Here is a 10780-nt window from a genome sequence, read left to right as displayed (position 1 = left end):
GTGTGTGTGTATGTATGTATGTACATATGTGTGTGTATATATATGTAGCACTGTCATTCTGTTGTTCATCGATTTGCACCAGTAATCATTGTGAGACTTGTTGTTACTGTTTTTGGCATATCAAATACACCATGCATAGCTTGCCAGGCTCTGTCATGTGGGCGGGATACTCCCGGTAGCTTGCCGGGCTCTCTGACAGGAACAGAGAAATTGAATCCAGGTCAGCCTCATGCAAGGCAAATGCCCTACCTGCTGTGCTATTGCTCCAGTCCATATATATATATATGGACTGGAGCATGTATATATGTGTATATATACATGTATATGTGTATATACATACATATATATTGTCTAAAGAAGGTAAAATAAATGTATATGTTAGTCTAAGCAAAAGAATGAGATTGGGGCTTGGGTCTTCAAAAGAGAGAAAGGTGATTCACAGCATAAGTACTGATAGTTAATAATCAGAAGTTTGCCCTGATATGCAGATGGATCACTAAAAGGTATTACTTAGAACTCATTATGTTCTTGTACTCCTCCATCACCTAAATTCTTCAAAATTAGAAAAAAAAAGGTAGAAAGAAAAGGTAAAAGTTTTTCTTGAGCCTGCAAGGTCTCAGTCACATTTGACTCAAAATAATCTGCACACCAAAGTGAACCACCTCCGGGTACTCCGTCCCCTCACAGCACTTGGAGCTCGCACCTTCATCACTCAGATATGCTCCTCTGGCCTGAGATTAGATTCTCCCCAGCTAGCCTGGGCACGAGGCTTCACTTCAGTGTCCTTAAAGGCATTTCTCCCTTGTGTTCCTCTGAGTGTCCCCACTGAATTCTCAACTTATTCTTGCTTACTCTATCCTTAGCAGAGAAAGAAAATAAGTGGGACTGACCATTCATCTGTTATCTATTATTAATCTGATCCACCGTAAATGTGTTCGTGTAAAGAGTTTCTGCCTTCTTACATTGCATTCCAGTGAAATGATAGAACCTGATCCCTTGTTGGAATGTTCTCTTTCAGGTCTAAAATGAATAGACAATAAAGGCGAGCAGTCTGGCTGGAATATCTCGCAGTTGATGGTAGGCACAGAGAAAGCCATTGTTTTTTTCACTGACCATCCCCCTGGCAGCTTGTGCTTTGCAGTCCTTGAGTAGTGCTCTCTGAAATCAGCAATTTTGGACAAATTAAATGAATTCTTCTACAATGAAGTATGGACTCAAGTCTTTGTGTTAAGAATACGGTAGAGGGCAAGTCTTCCTAGGAGTGAGCAGTGACTTGATAGAAAGGCACTGATGAATGAGAACACAATGATAATGCCTAATCCTACCTCCTGTTGAACCCCTTGTAAGACCCATTTTCTAGGCAAGGCAAATAAAAGCGAAGTATATCCTACCAAAAGTGGAGAAACAGAGGCTGAGAAATTATGCGATCAACACAAGCTTATTTAAGAAAGAAGAGATTTGGAGTTTGAAGAGAAATGAAAGCTGATTCATTTTGCCGTTGCTCCCACAGTAACCAAAAGAACTTGCTTGTTCACTTTCCCCCTCATAGTTGTGTGGGTGTCCTGGGAGAAACCTGAGAGGAAAAACTGGAATTCCCTGAGGATGGGCTTCCCCAGCCTCCTCCAGAGTTGACCAAGTTTGTGAATCAATGCCGGGAGGGTTGGGCATGGACAGCTGGTTTCTCCTTCACCCACTGAGGCCATGATTAAGAAGCATCTGTCTGTCAATAGAAGCTTCCAGCTGTACTTCCAGTCCAGCTTCCTACTAACTGACTCATTCTGTGATGCCACCATCTGATGTTTATGATTTAACAGTGGATCACCATGGAAGTGGCACAAATCATACACTGTTGAGAAGCAAACTCAGAGGGGAGATGGTGGACCATTTAGCAAAAGAAATAGGATAGATGACTCTTTATTTGTCCAGACCACAGATGAAGACTGATAACCCAAAGCCCCATGTGGCCCTTCCACCTGCTTGCTAAAACTGAGATTTGTATGCCTTTTTGTTTTTTTGGAGAACCCAAATAAGGATTTACGGTGGCCACATGCAAACAAACACCATGATGTTTAGAAAAGAAGGGCAAGAAGTGGAAGGGAAAATATCTATGTAGCAATGTAATGAGGTTTTGGATTATAAAGTCTGTTTCCTTACTTTAGTTTCTTAGAGTTTTTTTTTTCCCCTAAGATGCAGAGATGCCTTTAAAGGAGAAAAAAAAAGTGTTTGAATGCCAGGAATAGACAAAAATTCCTCAATACTCAACCTTACACAAAAATTCTGGTCATATATTCAACAAACGGAAGACACCAGAAAAACTCTCTGGGCTATTCCATGACCCTAGTAAAAACAAAAGCTGAAATGAAACAGTCAGTAAAATGATAATAACTGCTTTTTAGTAAAGATAACCCTATCAAATGCTGTGAGCAGCAGGAGATCTTGGCCCAGATGTTGTAATGAGAGGAGCGGCGTGGTCAGGCGGAGAGGAGCTCGCCTTCCCAGCCCGTCCAAACCAGACAGGACCCAAAGGAGCTGCCCTTCTCCAGTCCTGAGGAGCTTGTATGAACAGTGTCTCGCAGCAGGACTTGCGGCTTAGAAGTAATGTGAGAGTCTTTTTATAACTGTTGAGGTTTAATTTAAAAGGAAGCTCGGAATCAGTGGTAAAGGGAGGGAAATGCTGTGAACTGCAGGCCATCTGAAATGGGGGAAATCATAAATACCAGAGTGTCTGATTATTTGAGTCGCTTGAAGTCGAATAATGAACCTTCTTCATGTTCAGCTTTTCTGGACTTGGCGCTCTCTGACAAATTTGCAGGCATCAGGGTCTGTCTGGAATTCATTCCAATTTGGAGGGATATTTTTTCCCTTGACATTTTGCAGCTGAGACAGCCTGAAGCAGGAAGCTGGGGAGCGTAACATTACCAAATATGTCCCTTCTCCTGCCCTTCTATTTTATTTCCACAGGAAAAGAGGGCAGCTTGCAGGCCAATGAGAACTGGCTAGTGAGAACCCGGCAATAGCAGTCCATGGCCTCTGCTGGCAGTGGGGGAAATTGATCAGATGCCATTTTTCACAAAAAGGAAACTATTCTAGGTACCAGGGATCGAAATTTTTGCTAAGTTGGAAGAAATCTGACAGTTTCCTACAAGTCATCCAGCTGTTTAAAAGGAATTATTCATCACGTTGGTCTCATTTTCTCAAGCAGTTCTCCGTTGAAAAAGAAGGCAACATGGAAGAGCAGAAGAGGATGGGGTGGTTTAGGATGACATTACTTTGTCCTTTCCCCCCTTGCCACGAGGATCTTGTCCCGGTTTTTCCCGGAGTTTAGGCTTACCCCAGTCTCACCCATCAAGGTGTTCCCGAATCTCTCCCATCCCTTTGTTTAGCTGTAATCACTTCTCTATGCTCTCTTCCCCAAAAAGAGTTAATCAGCTTCTCCCCCTAATCTGACTCTGCTTATTTGTAAGGTCAGATCTTCCTAGGATACTGAAATTATATTATAAGTTAATATTGCCTTTCTCCTCCCCTTATGCCTTTTGAATAATTTACTTTAAAGCAATGTCCTTTTTGTATAGACACAAGAAGACAATATTATGCTTTTGTAACTTGGGACTTAATTGGCTTAAAATATTATTCATACCTGGGCATCTGCTCTCTCCACTTAAGCCTCAGTTTCCCTCAGTTCCTAGCACCCCAAAAGCAGGGTCCCGACGAGGGACGGGAAGGATCCAGGGCAAGCGGTGAGTTATGTGCTACCCTGGCATCGAGATGGGCCTGGCCAAAGTGCCTAATTCTTAACTATAAGTTAAAAGCTTGATCATAGACAAATGCTGTCATGATCCAAAAGTAATGACAAGACTAGGACCCCGCTAGGGATAGGAAAGACTGATCTGGCCTGAGCACTGTAGTCTGAGATTGAGATGGCCCCAGGAGAGCAATTCTATAAGCTTTAATGCATTTCTTATTGTGTCCATACAAAATGATTAATATTATGAATTCTTATATGTTTACTGGTTGAGGAGAGGAGAAACACACTCATGGGACTCCACCCTTGGGTGGATCCTCCTGCTGAAAGAGAGTCAATTCTAGGAGAAGCATCCCTTGAGTGAAAGGAACCTTACCCTATTGATTGTGACCACACCTATGTGTATGCCCCAAACCCCTCTTGCTGGGGGGATTTAACTAGGCTGTAAGAGTGGATTGGGGAGCCAGATCCACAGATCCTGAGAGAGATCGAGAGCCAGGAGAGAAGCAGAGAAAGAGAATGAAATAAACTGATCGAGCAACCAGTTTGGCCTTCTTCCTTCCGTTGCCTGCCCTTGACCAACAGCACACATAGCGGTTCCAGAGCACCAAACACGGGCGGTGAGACAGCAGCCCGGAGAGCCCGCGAGTGCACATGCCCCTCGGCGTGCTTTAGTTTTTTACAGGGTGGGAACTGGGAGTGAGCTGGGTCCTGTCAGTCCCACGTCTCTTCCTTTGAACAGATGATTCTGCCTCTGTGTGGAGTGAGCAGCATCCCAGTCTTTCACTGTCAAAGGGAGCTTTGGAAGAAATGAGTTTCTGAATCCTTTTAGGGTTCCCAAAACTAAAATCTCTAAAATTATTGGTTATATACTTAATTACTAAAATACATTTGAACACCTTTTCAGACAGATGTTTTTACATATATGTATATTATTTTATAACTTATAAATTGCAAAATACACATCTTAAAGGAAGATTATATAAATTTTAATATTCTAATATCTCCAAAACTCAGCAGTTTGTCTTAAATACTACATATATATGCATATATACATAGTTTCAGATATATATGCGAAAGCTCACATCACTCAACCTTTAACAACATGTTAGTGATACTCTAAAAAATGTCTTAATAGGGCGCTGGAGCGATAGCACAGCAGGTAGGGCATTTGCCTTGCATGCAGCCAACCCGGGGTCGAATCCCAGCATCCCATATGGTCCTCTGAGCACAGCCAGGGGTAATTCCTGAGTGCAGAGCCAGGAGTAACAACTGTGCATCGCCAGGTGTGACCCAAAAAGCAAAAAAAAAAAAAAAAGAATGTCTTAATAGCCCCTGCCAAAATAGAGCAATCTTCACACTGTCTCTTCTACAGATACTTTATGTAGCATTTTTTAGCGGACAATACAAAGTATGTTATTTCAGTTGTGCCTTTGGACAGGGATTGGAAGTTGGGATGGAAACATCCCAAATTTGGTGGTGGGAAGGTGTAATGGTGGTGGGACTGGTGTTTGAATATTAACTGTAATGAAATATTGTGAACAACCTTATGAAATAAAAAAATTTTAAAAAAAGAAAAAGAAAAGTGGCCAACCACTGTTCAATCACAGGCACCACCACATGGTCCAGAGCATTGCCAGATGCAATCCTGGAGACCATTGGCCCTGTTGGCTGAGAAGGCTGTGAATCTCCAGGATGACCCTGGGCTTCCTGAGCACTACTTGGAAGGGGTTCTGTTAAAAAAAAAAAAGAACCAAAAACTCAGAAACTCCCCTTTGACATTATATTCTCAATTAACCTTGTGATCACTGTATCACTGTCATCCCGTTGCTCATCGATTTGCTCAAACGGACACCAGTAACATCTCCATTGAGAGATTTATTACTGTTCTTGGCATATCAAATATGCCACGGGTAGCTTGCCAGGCTCTTCTGTGTGGGCAGGATACTCTCAGTTACTTGCTGGGCTCTCTGAGAGGGGTGGAGGAATCGAACTTGGGTCGGCCACGTGTAAGGCGAATGCCCTACCGCTGTGCTATCGCAACAGCCCAAACTTGTGATATTGCTTTAAAATAGAATATAGAGGGTTTTCTTTATTAAATGAAATAACAATATAAACATTTTATAAACTACAATGGAAAACTTTGAGTTAAGGTAGATATTTGGAGCAGAAGTTATTGGGGTGATCTGTACTATATTTGCCTTATAAGAAGGTCAGAGGGAAACTGATATTCAGCTCCAGTTTCTAAGACTTAGAGAGGGGTTAGGGATGCCATATTTAATTTTTCAAGTGAATTAGTAGTCCCAGATTTTAATGTGAAATAAGTTAATTTCCCAAATTAAAGTTGCTCCAATATTTTTGAACAAGCACATTTTGACTACACCCAACAAATGGCAGATCCTTGGTCATTTCTAGTCTAATAATGGCTTATTTAGTGCTATAATTTTTTAATTTTTATTTTTTAAAATTTTTTATTGAATCACCATGCGGAAAGTTACAAAGCTTTCAGGCTTAAGTCTCAGTTACACAATGCTCACTCACCCATCCCTTCACCAGTGCACATATTCCACCACCAAGAACCACAGAAAACCTCCTCCCTACGCCCCCACCCCCCCAGCCCCCAACCCCACCTGTGTAGCTGATAAATTTCACTTTACTTTCTCTTTACTTTGATTACATTCAATATTTCATCAAAAAACTCACTATTATTGTTTGGATTTCCCCCCCCACCCCAAAGTCAGACCGGCTGGAAAGGAAGCATTTGATAATTTGTTTTCCATTGCTGAGAATGAAGAGATATGAAGGTCGTGTGGCCACAATCGTGGCCGCAAGGTATTGGATTTCTGTATTTTAGTATTTAGTAACTAAGCCCAGAAGAATTTCTGCCAGAAGTTGCATCATTGCAAGCTCGTACCTCCCTGCTACATTATATTCCACATATGAGTGCAATCTTTCTATGTCTGTCTCTTTCTGTCTGACTCATTTCACTCAACATGATAGTTTCCATGTTGATCCATTTACATGCAAATTTCATGACTTCATCTTTTCTAACAGCTGCATAGTATTCCATTGTGTAGATATATCAAAGTTTCTTTAACCAGTCATCTATTTTGGGGCACTCTGTTTTTTTCCAGGTTGTGGCTATTGTAAACAGTGCTGCAATGTACATAGAAATGCAAATGTCATTTCTACTATACCTTTTTGCGTCTCCGGGATATATTCCCAGGAGTGGTATTGCTGGGTCAAATGGGAGCTCAATTTCTAATTTTTTGAGAATCATCTATATTGTTTCCAAGAGGACTGAACTAGTCGGCATTCTCACCAGTAGTGCTATAATTTTTTAAATGGTATTTGCACTTGGCCAGGCTGTCCCGTGTGGGCAGGAAACTTTAGGTAGCTTGCCAGGTTCTCCAAGAGGGAGAACTAGGCTATACGATGTCGTGCGGCTGCATTCGCTTTTGGGAGCTTGGTTTTATAGTCACTGGTCCTTGGCCATTGATGGGATTACACAGCACCAGGAGCAGTTTCTGGATGTGACCGCCTAGCTACTGGAAAATGGGGGAGGCACAGTGCCCATCCGAAGCAGGCTTGGAGATTTCAGCCCCGGGTCCCGCACACCTGGATTCCTCTGCTGGTTCCTTCATGCGTGAGGCTCGTTCGTTCGTTCGGATGGCAAAGGGAACCGGCAGAGGAATCAAGTAAATAGAGGCTTATAAAATCTCAGGGCTAGGACGAATGGAGACGTTACTGAGACCACTCAAGAAAATCGATAATCAATGGGATAATGATGATGATGATGATTCACACTTGGCAAATTATGGTTGAGTGATTATGTATGTGTAATTCAGAAGAGAATGAAATATCATTATATTTAGATCATGTTTTTTCTTACAAACTTTTTAAAGTTAGTAAGAAATTCTCTGAAGGCTGCCCCATCAGATCAATGATCATTTTTACTTCTGAAATAAGAAAATACTACACGGTTCTTGTTACATTGATCACTTTTTCAAAAGGAAATTTAGTAGAAAATACATTTGAAATTAAACCCTCTTTTCACAACATCAAAAGGTAGCATTTTTTCAAAATTGTTAGAAAATATTTTGGCTAAATGGGCCATATGGTCTCTGAATCTGCTACTCAATGACAGCTACTTCACAAAAGCACCCATTTGACATTAAAAATGGATTGGCAAGTCTAAATTTTAACAAAACTTTATTTACACTAACAGGTTATGGAACCTATGTAGCTTTGGACTACTGTTATCAATGCCTGTATTAAATTACTAGCTCTCCTGTGTTTGATTCAACTCTGTATTTCCTGTCCACATAATCCTAGTGCAGAGAAAACATTCTGTTAACATTTAAAGAAATAAATTGAAGGTTGTGGAGTTTAGCAGTTTATGTCAATAATAATTAATTTCCTATTGGGGTGATTGAAAACCCAAAGTATAGCTTGTGTTCACTCTGAGGCTTATATCAGCATTTGAATTACTCCGGGAGAGTTAATCCACCCCATTAATCTTATCAAGAATCCTAAGAAAGTTCTTAGACCCCACACCTTGATGAGACAAAGAGCAAGAAAATCCTTCAATATTTGAGTCTTTTTCTACCTTTTTTTTTGTTTTTTAGTAATTAAAATAACCAAATAACAAGAATGTGAAACACTTCTCAAAATAATGGTGATATACCAGTGTTCACCAGTAAAATATTTCTCTTATGCAATTCTTATTCTTCCTATGATTAATTTGCTATGATATTTTATTTTTGTTCATATTTATTTTCAGTACGGGTCAAAGTGTTCTAAGCAGATTTTCCACCTACTGTGTATGGTTTTTGTTTGAAAGTCAAAGAAACAAATACAGTTCTTACTCAAAAGGATTTTACAATCTAATTAGATAAATAAGGTCAAGATATTTTATCATTTACAGATAGTCTGAAATGAGAAAAGTCATTGCATTCACAGAATTTGGACTCTTTATTGGTGAAAATGACTTTTGACTTTGCAAATGACTTCTAAAAATGAAAAATAAGTGGTTTATTAACTTTTACAACTGACACAGAAAAATCTAACAAGTGTGGGAAATGGAAATGTATAAGTTGAGATAAGGTTTGGCTTTAAAGGGACAGAAATTTATTTTTCAAGTGAACAAGCGACACTATTCATTTAATTTTTATTTAATTCTCAGGGTAGAGGAGTATCTATATTAAAAGTTAGCATGAATTGCAACTGAAACAAATATTAGAGGATTAAAGAGAGCAAAAGTTCCATGTGTTCATTTTCAAAAGTTAAAAAAAATGTTACTGGAAAAATAGTCTGGAGTAGAATCTGAGATTTCTAAAGGAGAATAACTCTTGGGAGAAAAGAAAAGACAGAATTTGAAATTGGCGAGGTTCAAATTCAATGCGCAGCTATAAAATTCAAAATAATTGGCTAGCATAATGTTTGATTTTGGTTTTGTTCTGGGGCCCTACTCCTGCCATGCTTAGGATTTGCTTCTGTCTCTGTGTTCAGGGATTGCTTCTGGAAGTGTTTGTGGGACCATGTTGATTTTAGGGATGGTACTGGGATCAGCTGTGTACAAAACAGGTTTCTTTCCAGCTGTGCTATCTCTCTAGCCCTTGTTAGGATAATTTTTAAATTACCTTTTTGAAAATTAAAAAATTTAAATTTAAATTTAAATTTAAATAAATTTAAATTTTTTAATTAGGATAATTTTAAATGTATATGTACATATATATATATATAATCATGACTTTCTTTGGTAAGAATCCTCTAATTCATAAATTTTTCCCTTAGAGAATAAAGATAATAACTAAGAGACTTTGGTAGCTAAAGATCAAGGAAGTTAATTATTTTTGATAGATACATTAAAGTTATGGGTAAAATAATATTGGTTGAATTTAGGAGTAATGAATTGAATGGATGGAATTTGTAGAATAGCCTATAAATAATCACACATAATCACATGATTTACCACATTAGCTGCTTTGGTAACCAAAAGTCAAGCAAGTTAATTAATTTTGGTAGACACAGTCAAGTTATGGGTAAAATAATGATCATTGAATGAAAGAGTAATACATTAATTGAAGGAAATTCATATAACAAACCATAAATAACCACATGTAAGTAGTCAGATGACTTTAATCAGCATTAATAATAAAGCAGAGAACTCATAGAAAAGCTCTAGATGTGAGCAGCAAGTCAATTTGAAAAAAATTAAAGTGCCTAAAAACTAACATGGGACAAATGCTCAAGATATGGTTATTTTAAAGTCAGAAAATAAATGAGTGTATAAAATATTTAAAAGAAAATGAGACAAAGCAGAAAAATTAATGGCTTAAAATGAAAACCAAGGACTAAGGAACAATGCAAATCGCTACTTTCATTACCTAATGTATGATCCTGATTTTTAGGAAGAAATAGTTATCTTTCTCAAAGACAGTTTTCGGGGCTGGGCACAGTGGGTAGGGCATTTGCCTTGCATGAGGCCAACCCGGGTTCGATTCCCAGAATCCCATATGGTCTACCGAGCACCACCAGGAGTAATTTCTGAGTGCATGAGCCCAGAGTAACCCCTGTGCATTGCTGAGTATCACCCAAAAAGCAAAAAAATACCAGGGGGACTGGAGTAATAGCACAGTGGGTAGGGCGTTTGCCTTGCACGCGGCCGACCTAGGTTCAATTCCCAGCATCCCATATGGTCCCCTGAGCACCACCAGGAATAATTCCTGAGTGAAGAGCTAGGAGTAACCCATGTGCATCACCAGGTGTGACCCAAAAAGAAAAAAAAAAACAAAATCAAAGATAGTTTTCAATTTTATAATTTTAAAGAGGGTCTTTAATCCAAAATTATTTGCAAAATAAATAGAAAACAGCAATTATCATATTCTTTTCATTACGTAAATTATTTGCATTCACAGAGTAGATGACCTTCTCCATTACATAGATGATGACATCCCAGAAATTTGGGTTTGTAGATGCTTCAGGGAAGCTATATGAAATTATCTCCTAGTGCGAACTTTTATCAAATTTTTTCAA

This window comes from Sorex araneus, chromosome 4, assembly GCF_027595985.1.
Source record: "Sorex araneus isolate mSorAra2 chromosome 4, mSorAra2.pri, whole genome shotgun sequence".
NCBI classification, from domain to species: Eukaryota; Metazoa; Chordata; class Mammalia; order Eulipotyphla; family Soricidae; genus Sorex; species Sorex araneus.
The sequence above is the reverse complement of the archived record's forward strand: the minus strand, read 5'-3'. Positions refer to the sequence as shown.